Raw genomic sequence first — 13,794 nt, 5'->3', positions numbered from 1 at the left:
TTACAAATGTCAGTTCTACCTTCTGCGTTATTGCATATTCCTATCGAAAATATATGTACCAGTGGCGAAAATGCCGATACGCCAATACGCACGCCGTATAAAATGAACAGCTTCGAAAAAGTAAAATTCATAAAATGGCCTTTAAAATAAAAAATTACTGCTAATTTATTCCATATGTATGCTTACGATGCATTCTATTTTGGATATGTTCATACCTATTTTGATAACGTTTATCAACATACGGGAAAAATACAATAAATTCCTCGGGTGTATAAATCCGAAGCAATGTGAGCGAGTTATATTCTATCGTGGTTTTTATCTTAAATCTGAATAATCAAACACATTTAGTAAGGAAAGGTTTGAATTACCTTAAGATTACAATTTATACCACGCTATGCGGCAAAAATTAAGGATGAGCCTTTCAAAGAAGGTAAACATAATATTTTGCCTCTCTGCGGAGCCATGGAGTGATGTACAAAATTTATTATTTTAAAAATACCCATTTTCTTTCAGATGAAGTATGCATGAATAATCAATGTAATAATGATTATAAACCTGGAATGAATTTAATGATAAGAAAATTTTCTGTTAAATACAGCCATCTCTCGAAAAGTGCTAAATTACTCAAACATGGTGAAAACTAAACAATTGTTTTAAGTTTTTAACTTCATGTAAACATTTTTGTCTTGTCTGTAAATTGTCGTTTGTAGCACAAAGGAAGAGAGTTAGCCATGTGAAATGTACGCTGTAGTTATTTGTCAGTTTATTAGTGAGTCATATTCGTTTCATCTTAAATTCATTTAAAATTGTATAGAATAGTGTGGGCCCTACAAAACTGATCTTTTGCAACCAACAATTGCCCACATGATGGTTACACACCGACCTATCTCATCTTTAATTGTAAACGACATTACATATGCTTAAAGGTAACAGAGTGGCACACATCAGTCATTATTTAACACCATCTCGTCTAGCGAAACAAATAATAATACATTTTTCATATAGCTAAAGTCTTATTTGCCAAAATTGAACCGGACTAGTATGGCATTCATTTTAATTTTTAATGCATTGATTTTTATTTTATAGGCACATAATGCCTCAGAATTTCTTTCTTTAGAAAAGGAAAACATGAGTTTCATATCGTTTAAATACAAATGTAATAGTTTCAGAGCATGTTAGATGTTTTACACCTGAGGAAAGTACAGTTGAGTTCACACTAAAGGTTACACAAAGTGCACTAGGAGTGCACCAGATGTGCACTACTAGTGCACTTCAAAGTGCACTAGTAGTGCACTACTAGTGCACTTCATAAGTGCACTTTGTAGTGCACCAGACCAATTATATGTATTAAGCAGTTACCTTTTATTTCAATGAATAGCAATTTGACTTTTACAAAAAGATAGACTTAAATATAGATATCTGTATAATAATTTTTCATAATAAATTTGAAGTTGTGAATATTGGATTTTGTAAAATTGGCGTAAAATATTAGAACAATATTTTCAAAGTCATTAATTTTACTGATTTTAAAACTTAATTGTTAGAATAAGTAAATATAAATAATTATAACTTTAATGTTGATAAAAGTGCATAAATAAACAAAAATTAATTGATATTTAATAGGATTCTATTTTATTATAATCTGGTAATTAAATATGAAACATTGAAATGCTAATTAAACAAAATTCAGTGAAGTTTTTTATGGGGTTTCTTTTTTTTTGGGTGTGGGGGGGGGAATTATAAGCAAATTATTTTATTTTCATCTTAACTTATGGTTGTTGTTTTAGTTAAAGTAATGATTTAAGCATTAATAGCCTTTAATACATTAAAGAGTTAATATGTTTATAATTGGCCAAAATTTTGTCAATTTTATCTCATTTATAATCTCTTTTACCTTCTGAAACTGAGATTTACCTGAGATTAATATAAATGATATATATATTATTCTAAAAATAAATATTTACATGTATATATAATGGTGGTATATTAAGTATTGATATGTGTGGATTAAGAATTGATATGTACCTGTGGGACACTAGTATACTTTAACTGACATGGATATTAACAAAAAGATGAGAAAATCTTTCAAGACGACACCAATCTTTTTTTTCTTTTTTTCATGCATTGTAACATAATTATGTAATATGATTATTTTTATGAGTTCATTATAAAATTCAAAAATATTTCAGTTTTTTTTTCTTCTTGTAATCATAGTGAAAATATGAAATTTATTTGCACCAACATCCAGAGAATACAGAATTTACATTGCCTACTTATATTTATCATCTGTCTTTTGTTATTTACCCTGAGGGACTCTCTTATCAGCAGGGTACTATATTAAAACACCAATACACAGCATGACTTTTGACACTTCAATCTTCTGTAACTGTTTTCTGCTCATGTATGGTATTTTATTATAAAAAAAACAGATCTTCATTATAGTCAAAGGGCAGTTGCTAAAGTTTTATGATCATGTATTGAAATATTTTCTTTAAAATATATTATCTTCTAAATGCGGTAAAACTGACAAGGTAAATTTGTCAAATCTATAATAGAAAAAATAACATTTCCCAGTTCAGAAACTAAAAGATGATTTTAATGCAGAATTGCATGAAATGTGGATAAATATTGATACGAGGTCTTTCCAGAATAGTTAACACTGATATTGATTTTAAGGTGACAACAGACACTTTCCGTGGTACTCACATAAATGTCATTTAAAACAACTTATTTTAATAATAATTGTTATTTATTTAATCTTTGTGCATTAAATGTCAATGATCATCATAAAAAATATCTTATTTGAAAAAAATGCCTTTGTAAATGATTGATTTTGAATAAAAATCCTAAAATTTTAAATCGTCATATCAAAGTCATTTTTTATTTTTTTGTCATCAAACTTTTGGAATATAAACATATTTATAACATCTGGGGAACCGTGTCTCAAATTTTTTCTATCTTTTCTCAAAAAAATATTACGTAACGTCAAACATTTTATGCGACTTTTTTCACCATACATATTACATAATTAAAGATAATTAAGTCGCTGATTAAGCAAACAAAAATCCCTGACACGGTTCCCTCCGTAAATGAATTCCCTTTCATGTGCTTGAAACCGCATGTTAATTGCTTGATTATTAAAAAAGTTATGCCGATTCAAAGTTAGTCCGACCCGCATCAAACGAAGTGTCATAAATCGGCAGTTCTCTCTCGGACCCCTACATTTCACGCTAAATAATTGCATAATACACAAATATCGCACCAGAGAGGGTCACAAGTTGTGGTAACATACTCTAACAACATTTTATGGCCCAGTGACATCTGACCAATTAAAAAGCTGCAGTTTATAGCAGAAATTTCTTCAAATCTTAACGTGATTTACTGTTCGTCTGGTATCTGTCGCACATGTCACGTGACTATCGGTAAAATTTGAGGCACTCGGTGGGGGAAATAGAACGCATTTCCGCACCGCTAGCGGGGTATTTAATTGTTTCACTTTTGAAGTTTATAATTATTATAATCAGCATTATTATTTTATTATATATTATACCAGTGTCACTCTGCCTGTGTATTCGAGTATGAAATTCCGTTAAAATATAAATTAAAATAACAAAAAAAAACTGAGCTTCTGACAGTCTTTTAAAGGCTGTGGTAGGTAGATGTACAAATAAGAACGGGATATTATATATTTTTTCCACCAAATTGATGTAAATGCTTCACATATTTTAATAGAAATAAAAGGTATTACTCGATCATTATGATCTGACCTTCTTGACTTCTATCATCATGAATATCACGGCATAGAGATCCAGTTTCTACTGGGATATAAAATAAGTTTCATAATTTGCCCCAGGTTTATTAGTACTGTAATCGATTTACTGGCGAACAATTTATTTAAAGCATTCACTGATAATATATTCTAATATTTTTTTATTGATTCATAGAGAAATAATCATCCTTAGACAATCGTAAAAATGGTTTAGAAATTTGTCAGGGACCCCTTACCACAATTAAGTCATATAGGCGTTCGAATAAAAAATGTTGTCTGTTTTTTGTTGTTGTTTTACTTGACATTGTTAGAAAACGAGGTTGAGTGTAAAGCAAGCCCTTGAATCCGTACAAAAGTCCATAAACTCAATGTAATATCTATCAGATTAACGGGACAAACAAATTATTATTTCACACATTATGGATATTTTAGCAACTACATTTTTAATCAACCCCGTTGTCGTGCGATTTGCCGCTATATATATGCTTAATTATTTATGATACATACATTTCGTACGTACATTGGTCGACAATTTCATAATTTATAAAAAAAAGGCTAAATAAAAGGTAGACGATAGATAATGTTGAGATATTCATAAAAGATGTACAGCATTTGTACGATCTACATGTATGGAGCGGTATTTCACGGATATATGGAACTACCGATTTCCCTCATTGATGCCTCAATAGGGGGCGGAGCGTTATCGATAATTGACAGATAACGCGAATAGCGGATAAAAATGTTATAGGTACCGTTTTAAAACGTTTAAAAACACAGTTTTTGGACTAACTGCTTCCAAAATTAAATCATGAATGTGTTCAGAAAAGGTTAATAAATCTACTAATCAAAAAATCTCATTTTAGGTATTTTCAGTGATAATTGACTCCGTTGTCACCTTAAACCAGTTTTTTATTATTAAAAGATTAGAAAATCGGCACTTCAAAGACGATAATGACAATAATATCTAACATGCGTTTATGCCATTATTATTACTTTTTTACATTTGATTATACAATAAATATAGCTATTTATCTCAGATGTCTTACATGTATTTTGGAAAAAAAAACAGGAAATTTTAAATAAATATTGCATACATCTGCATTTTTGTTATTTACCCTGAGGCCCTCTTATCAGCAGGAGATTAGTGTAATGAAAACAGTCGCTCTCAGAAAAATACCAATACACAGCATAACTTGAGACTGTCCTCTTGTATAAAAGCATTCCCTTTATACATTAAATTTTTAATATAGAAATCTTTAATAAAATTATCAATTTTATTTATTTCATGCACAGATATATAAACTTATATTTAGCTCCATGATTTCATGGAAATTTTTTAATTATTTATATCTTTAAAAAGTATGCAAGCATTTCATGGTTGAAAAACATAATATCACAGTGTATGGATTGTTTTAAAATCAATGAATTAATATTCTCTTTCAATCTTAAACATGAGGAATTGCCTCTTAAGTTACATATTATTATGCAGAATGGCAAGAAATGTCGATAAATGGAAAAATATAGAAATTCCCACTTTAAAGACAATAATATCTAATATGCATTTATGCCATTATGATTTTTTATTGTATATTTGATAATACAAAAATTATTGTCATTTATCTATATGACCAACTAGCCTGAGTGCCAACGTCTGATGAGTCCCAGGCTTATGTCTAACATGCATTTTGAGAAAACCAGGGAATACAATTGGCCATTAAAATAGCTTTAAAAAACACTTTTACACAATTATCCATTACGGAGAACATTTAAATTTAATCTTATTAATTCTATTAATTTGATTTTAAGGGGTATTATTTTACACTTACAGTTAAATACTGGTTAATAAAAATATGATTACAATAAATTTTTTTTTTTAAATTTAAGCTTTAACATCACCTAAAATGTTAAAATTTACTTATTTATATTCATAAATAGGCCATATATTTCCAAAGTTTTTTTTTCTTACAACAGCTTAACAATAGATGTCCCCTGTCACTTGATATACAATTATCCAATAAACCATTTAGGTGTCAGTCACCTTCCCTGGCCAGCCTGGTCATATGGTCTAGTGCACTAGAAGTGCACACGGTGTGCACTTCTAGTTCAGCTCTAGTGCACTAGAAGTGCACAAGGGTGGGAAGTTTAGTGTGAACTCAACTGTAATGCTGAATTCATAGTTATCTGTCATGAAAAAAGCAAAATGTAAACACTGTAGAAGCTTGATCTCCATACAAAATAGATTATCACTGTTACTGTACTAAATGCCAAAAAGCAGTATAAAAAATTGTTCTGGCAATTCGTCAATGATTATTTTTTAAACAATAATAGAGAATACAAAAAATAAACTGCTTAAAAAAAAGTCATTTTTAGGCTAAATGGGTTTTTTATAGATCGGATGTATTTGAGGAAAAATATTTAAAACGACTATTCTCTAATATCAACATAATACGCACTTCTAAAAATAGTATTTTTATGAGTCGCAATTTAGCAGTAGCGTGTAAACTTACTGTTTTACTAAAACATTTAATCTATTCAGTTTGCTTTATCGTCATACAGATCATTTCTAAAGTGACATTTTCCTTGATTATATCTCATGCTTAGGTATGTTGAAACAGATAAATGAAACAAAATAACTCCTTGTCAAAATAGAACGTCTGGCAATGTTTCTCTAACGGTAAATAAGAAATAACTTTTCAATAATTTAAAACAGTGTTGACGTTAAACTTCATGCAATTTTCTCTTCCATTCAATACTTGATATTATTTTCACACATAAAGATGATACAAAAAATGAAAACAAATGCCGGAAAAAAGTCACATATAAATAAAACAAAAACACAGTCCATGAGTTAACTTATTTAATTATTTGCCAACCGGTTATTTTGTTGATGATGATGATACATTGATTGTGATGATGATGATTATGATGTTGATGATGTTTGTCAAACTTTTGCTTCTCATAATGATGTTTCTTCTCTCAATAATTGAAAGAAAATCATATTTCTGATGAGTTTGATAATAAGCAGAAGTATTTTGATTGCACTGATGAGGAAGTTGATGAAGGTAAGATTGTGACGATTGTGATGGTAAGAAGTAGCATGTTGATGGTTATTCTGATGATAAGGATGATATGATAATACCCTTAAAGAGATCTGTAAACTTAAACGTTTTTAAAACATAGGGGCAATCAATTTACTGCAGTAAATGCTTGAAGAATACATGTGTGTCTAAACTTTAAATAATTTAATATTCTTAAATATGGTGGTCGGTAGCGCCCAATTAAAAGCCACGAGAAATTTTCTCGTCAGTTTACAAAATTTCGCTTGCATATTTAAACTCCATGAGCTTTTATGTTGAAATTGTATAAAACTTCGCAGCTTATAGAAACTCCCGAGTCATTTGTCATACTTCTGTCGTGAAAAAAAAAGAGTTTTACAATGGAAACCGCGACGTTTTCTGTCTACATAGTAGTCTTAGCCACGCAAACTTATCATACTTAACGATAAGCCGGGTAATGTTTCTGCGCAAAAAGTCGCGACTGAAAATTGTTATTACTCGCCGCGATATTTTTAAGACTGTTGGTGAGGAACAAAAAGTCGATCTCCTCGACTTTTTATAGAATCTTTTTTGCATAACATGTCGCGGATTTCTTCCTGTTTCTTGACTTTTTTTATAGACAAACAAACCATGGACGCTACAGGCCAATCGTTGTTTCCAACAACTGTTGTAAAATAATGAGGTTTATACATTCTCCGCGACATTTTGTACGGTTTCGGAAGAAAAAATCGCGGGTTTGAAAGTTGTCTGAGACATTAAATGATAAAAAGATAAAATGGCCGCGACAGGCCACCATACTTCAACCCCGTTTAACTTCATCTAGGCGTATTTATATTGTATTCATAAATTCTGCAAGTATTTAATAATAACAAATAAGGATGAAGATATATTTAGCAACGATCATGTTTATCGATTTTGGTTTACATGTAATTAAAAAGAAATTAAACTTAAACAATTGGCATACAAAATAGGTGATATGATTCAATCAATATTTGTTTTTAATTGGTTAGAACAAATATACACACTATGGAGAGAACCTTATTATTTCTGACGTTTTTTTGTATAATTTATTGGTTATTTGACTGAATCAAATATTTCAACATCTTATAAAAAGTTTATTTATAGTAATGTATTTGTAAAAAACCTGAATGGAGGTAAATTATCACACCTTTGTGCTTCAAAATTACATTCTAAAGGGTATGACTGTTGACATGTCCCGGGTCCGTACTCGACAGCTAAAGTTGCATTTTTTGCCCTATGGCGGATGCACACTCATTAAATATAGACAACACACATGTTACATTCTTCTCAAAATCACTCCCGAGGCGTGCACGTCGCGGAGAAGTCAAGGTCAAGTACCATAGATGATTGATTGACCTCTCGAGACTTTCTCGGGAGGATGGCGCTAGCAAGAGCAGTTTTTGTAAGAGGAGCCGTCGGAAAGCTGATGCCTCGGACAGTATTGTCGTGTCCTTCCATCACCAACGATTGAAGAACAGGTTTCGGGAATATTATAACAAGTTGCCGCTGATGTGGACTCTACGATCGGACCAGCAAATGCGCAGATAATCTGGCCCAAATGGTTGTTATGGCACCAGTATAAATATACTTAAGATCATCAACATCATGATACATTCTCAATTACAACATACAGGGTCTTTAAACATATTTGAAAGTTTTATGACCTTTTACGTGACAAGTGAAATGTCGTTGTACCTGTACGTAATTTTGACTTGCACCTTGTTTAGGAAAATTATTGACACTTTTTTCACATATTTAAAGTGATATTCACATGCATTATATTCTTGAACAAAATATGAAGTTTTGCTGGTTGTATATATTCATGTTGTCAAATGGCTTCTGTGATGTTTTCAAAGTTAAATAGATAAAAAAGAAAAGCCTTTGTTAGATTTTAAAATATTACGAGCGTTCATTTCTTTTTATCATCGGTGCTCTACAAGTACTATGGATCAAGAAACACGATAAAGAAGTGTCTACCTTTACGTTCATCATAAACAAAAATAAAAACGAAGTAGAATCTAAAATGGGAATGCCTTTCTATATTGGTAGATACGCTTGGTTGGGTACACTTGCATCAAATGAAAATTCTCTTCCTATCAAGTCCTGATCGTGCTTAAATAATAGAAGAAAAAAAACAGCACATGCATTAAAAATCTGGTGGAAAGGGATGAGTTCAACCCTAAAAATCACATTTTTTCCAAAGAAATCCTAACCAGCACACACTTGTTAGCAGCTACTTATTTGGGAGTAAGATCATTTAATAAAGCCCAAAACAACAAAAATAAAAATTGTGCAGACTCGGTTTAATTGAGTCTGTTTATGGCCGAAACTTGAAAGGCTTAAGCAGAAAACAACATTTAACCATGGTTTAGGTGAATGTTTGAAGTTAGAAACATCCGCAAATGTGTTTATAAGGATTTCATTATTGAACCTTTAATGAGACACGTGAGTGACATTTCATGAAAAGCGGCATAAGTTCCCCAAGTGGAAGAACGGATGTGGCAAGCTTGTTGCAAGCTTGCAAATAAAGCTTGCCGCATGCTTAGAATTGGAACCTCTCGGCAGGCTTGCCGCAAGCTTGCAGCTTGTTTCAGAAATGTTTCAGAAATGCATGCTTTAGATTTTAAAGGCATCACAAGCTAGTTGCAAGCTTGCGGCAAGTAAGTCAAGCTAGTTGCAAGCATGTGCAAGTTAGTTGCAAGCTAGTTGAAGCTTGCGGCAAGCTTGCGTCTAGCTTGTAACAAACTGAGTACTTTTTCCTATATTGCAATTAAGTGTCATGTGATAAGGTATATTATTAATAAACTATTAAATAATAGAATTAATTTATTCATTTCACCTTATTTCTAGATTTAAAAGTCGTCTTAACAAACATTACTATATACATGTAACACAAATACAAAAAATAATAAATGTCTACCAAGTTGAGAAAAAATAAAACAAAACATTTATTTAAGATAACTGTTTCTGTTTTTTCAAAAATAAGTATCCGTATTGTTATTTGATAAATCATGTCATTCACACATGCAGTCTTTAAAAAAACATTCAAGGCTTCACTGTGGCACACAACTATCCATATTATTTAATGTCTGTTGTACACACTGAAAAGAAACATGTATATAATTAATTATTCATGTTTTATATGCATATGATTCATATTATAAGCATGCAATTAAAAATATCAATATTTAAAAGCACATGCATAGTAAAATATTATTTTGGCAACAGTAAATTATAATATTTTTGGCAATCTTGTCAGTTTATTTATTTACAAAAATTAAAATTATTCATGTTGCAATAGTTTTTAATTTTGTTAAATATTGCTATAAATAATTTCAACAACATAGATCTATATCTAGCAATGCAATTGTTTGTTTAAACAATACACTTGACCACATTCATACTGGTTTTGACTGCTATACATCAGATGATAATGTCTCTTTTTATCAAAACTTTTGCTTTCAAATAAATGTATGACAATTTTAACAAGTGAACGTATTACATGCATTTAAGCATTGTACAAACCTTTTAGATAAAATTATATTGTAATTTAAGTAAATCTTTAATATACAAATATTATATTCTATACAATCATTTTGTTTAGATGGATATATATACTTCATTGAAAGTTGTTCATCTAATAGTTTTGTTCAAATCAATGGTAATATATATTTCATTATTTTTATCAATTATCTAACCTTATTGAATAACAAAACTAACCATCAATTTATTTCTGTAATCAACCTCATTTTTTCTTCTTCTTCATCATTATAATTTGAAACTGTCTACGGTACCTGTAGCATTGTAAGTTTTCCTGTAAATAAAAGTAAATATTCATTACTAATACATATATCAATTGAGTAAAATCAAATGCTTATTCTGATAGTAGTTGGTACTGTTAATATAAACCCATAATTTACTAAAACATTAGGGTCTCCTTGTTCGCAGAGAGTACATGTTATGAAAAATCTAGACCAGGAATGTAATTTAATGGTACTTACTTCGCTATTGGGGCATAATAGACTAAGAGGTTTTACTTGGTATCTTATCCAGTCTTATATTTTTATTACGTTAACAGAGAATAAAGTACTCACCCTAGAGCAACGAAATTCAAATCAATGCGTGATTTTTTATTTCAAATATAAAATGGGGCACGGCCTGGGTGGCCAGCTTTACATTTTTGTAGCATTGTAAATTCATATCTTTGATTTCTTAAAACGAGACATTAAACTAATACACGATAAGAAACAAACAAATAACTTGCATTAACTTCTTGACTAAATCTTTTCTGTTATTCATGAATGAGAAATACCCACAAAAAGGCAATGAATTTAATTATATTTTATACAATTTCTAGACCCTTTCCCAATAGGAAACTCTTCCTGAAAGTAAATTTATAGACCTGTATGCACTATCATTCTTAAGAATAATGTACTGAGTATAAGTTATGCCAGTATGACCGTTTAAAAGTGTTTCTTTCTTTATATGTGTATTTTAGAAGATATTTTCAGAGAATTTTAGAGGGAATGAATGATGTATTTGCACATTCCTTTCAATCAACAATTGATGAACAAAAAGCAAAAAATAATTCATAGCGCAAAAATCGTAAATAATTGAAATGTAGGTCAGGCATACATCGATTATTACTATAAGTATTATAAGTAGTATTATAAGTAGTAGCAGTAGCAGCAGTTGTAGATAATTAATATAGAAGTATAAATCTAAAAACTACCTAAATTATAGCTCTCTTTACCCTTTAGTACCTACAGTTTCAGTTTGACATAAAATTGTTTCAGTTAAAAAGCAGAATGCAAAGATCGCTTTTAAGCTCACCTTAACTAGCTCAGGGTGAGCCTTTAGGATCGTTAATGTTCGTCGTCCGTTGGACGTCGTCCATCGTCCGTCCACATTTGTTCGTTAACACTATAGTTGTCACATTTTTGCCTCAATCAGTCACATTTTTGCCTCAAACTTTGTCAGGATGCTTGTCAAGGTAATTGCTCGGATGAGTTCGAACATTTGTCATTTCCGGTTAGAAACTAGGTCACAGGAGCTAAAAATAGAAGAAAATTGTTAACACTCTAGTGGCTGCAGTTCTGATCCAAATATCCTGAAAATTGGTCAGAAAGGTTGTTTTGATGATTTCCAGGTCAGGTTCGAATATGGGTCACCTCCGATCAAAATATAGGTCACAGGAGATAAAAATATAAAAAAAATCTTGTTAACACTCTGGTGGCTGCAGTTTTGATGCAAATATTCTTGTAAATGGTCAGGAAGGTTGTTTTGATAGAGGGTTTCTCAGTTAGATTCAAATATGGGTTGTCTCGGGTCAAAAACAAGGTTACATGAGCTAAAAATAAAAAATTATTGTTAACGCTTTAGTGGCGGCAGTTTTGATCCAAATGTTCTGGAAAATGATCAGTGAGATTGTTTTTAAATGATTTCTAGTTCAAGTTCGAAAATTGGTCGTCTGAGGTCATAAAAAAGGTCACAGGAGCTAAAAATAGAAAAAAATGTTAACACAATTATAACACGTAATTAGTGGTTGCAGTTGTAACCCAAATATTCTGAACATCGGTCAGGAATGTTGTTTTGATGATTTCTAGGTCAAGTTCGAATATGGGTTGCCTCGGGTCAAAAACTAGTTCACAGGAGCTAAAAATAAAAAAGGTCTTGTTAACATTCTAGTGGCTACTGTTTTGATCTAAATATCCTGGAAATTGATCAGGAAGTTTGTTTTGATGTTTTCTTGGTCAAGCTTTAATTTTGGTTGCCTGGGATAAAAAACTATGTCACACCGTCCAACTGTGGAAACTCTTGTTAATACTCAAATGGTAACATATTTGACTCTTTTTGACTCATTTGTCATCAAACTTGGTCAGGATGTTTGTCTAGTGTATTGCTTGGGGGAGTTCAAACATGGGTTATCTTTGATGAAAAACTAGGTCACAGAAGCTAAGAATAGAAAAATCTTGTTCACTCTCTAGTGGCTTCTGTTGTTATCCAAATATCGTGGAAATTGGTCCGCAAGTTTGTTTTGATGATTTCTAGGTCAAGTTCTAATATTGGTCACCTCAAAAACTAGGTCACTCTGCCCAAATATGGAAAAACCTTGTTAACACCCTAGAGGTCACAGTTTTGACTCAATTGTCATCAAACTTGTTCAGGATGCTTGTCTTAGTAAATGCTCGGATGAGTTCGCTGGGTCAGGTGAGCGATCTAGTGCCATCTTGGCCCTCTTGTTTAGTATCAAAATGTTGTAACAATTTTTACAGATGCGAAATAATGTGTTTCTGTAAGAAGGTCATGCTAAACGGATGATCAGCACCGGCCAAAAATGTTAGCAATATGTACATGTCCGACTATTTGGATAGTCGGGCCTCGATGAGAAAAATGATGGAATAACATTGTGTTGTTTTTTCAGTGTCTGAAAGGTTAGAAGTTTATTTCTATCTTAAAATGTATTTTTATAATAAATTTTTTACAAAAATTCTCTAGTAAAGTAAGTGCAAGTTAACATTGGAAAGATATTTACCCTTTGCGAATGATTGATTTTCAGAACAGAAATGCAAATAAAATGTATATAAATCATAATTAAATATGTAAAATGCATTGAAAGTTTAAATTTAATATATCAATTTAGAAAGATCCATACATCTCTTTTCTTGGTATAGCTAAATTATAAGAATATTTAATGGAATCTGACTTTGGGTAAAAAATAAGCATTAGTGGGTGGGGTAATGTTTTATACAGGTCTGAATAATAATGCATTTATTATGCAGTGTTGCGACTTTTCGAATGTAATGAACTTTTTTTAGCGTTTTAGATTAAATAAAGCATGTTTGTGTATTAATGTGTTACTTTGTTAAAGACCATATTTGCGTAGAGTAACTAGGGTTTTTAATTTCACAGATTTGTCTTATTGAAAATTCACATGATTTTAATACA

The 13,794-nt window shown here is 30.9% G+C and overlaps 1 long non-coding RNA gene across 1 annotated transcript; it reads right to left on the bottom strand.

Annotated features, from left to right (window-relative positions):
* Positions 1-9,659: 9,659 nt before the first annotated feature.
* Positions 9,660-13,549, bottom strand: LOC132759085 (uncharacterized). Its single transcript, XR_009629662.1, has 3 exons — positions 11,680-13,549; positions 10,567-10,660; positions 9,660-9,947 (listed from the first exon to the last, which is right to left on the bottom strand). It is a non-coding gene; the product is annotated as an uncharacterized LOC132759085 (long non-coding RNA).
* Between the last annotated feature and the right edge of the window lie 245 nt (positions 13,550-13,794).

The sequence above is a fragment of the Ruditapes philippinarum genome, unplaced genomic scaffold, assembly GCF_026571515.1.
Source record: "Ruditapes philippinarum isolate M1 unplaced genomic scaffold, ASM2657151v2 ctg1887_1_1_1_1, whole genome shotgun sequence".
Lineage (NCBI taxonomy): Eukaryota > Metazoa > Mollusca > Bivalvia > Venerida > Veneridae > Ruditapes > Ruditapes philippinarum.
This window is presented reverse-complemented; position numbering and strand designations above follow the sequence as displayed.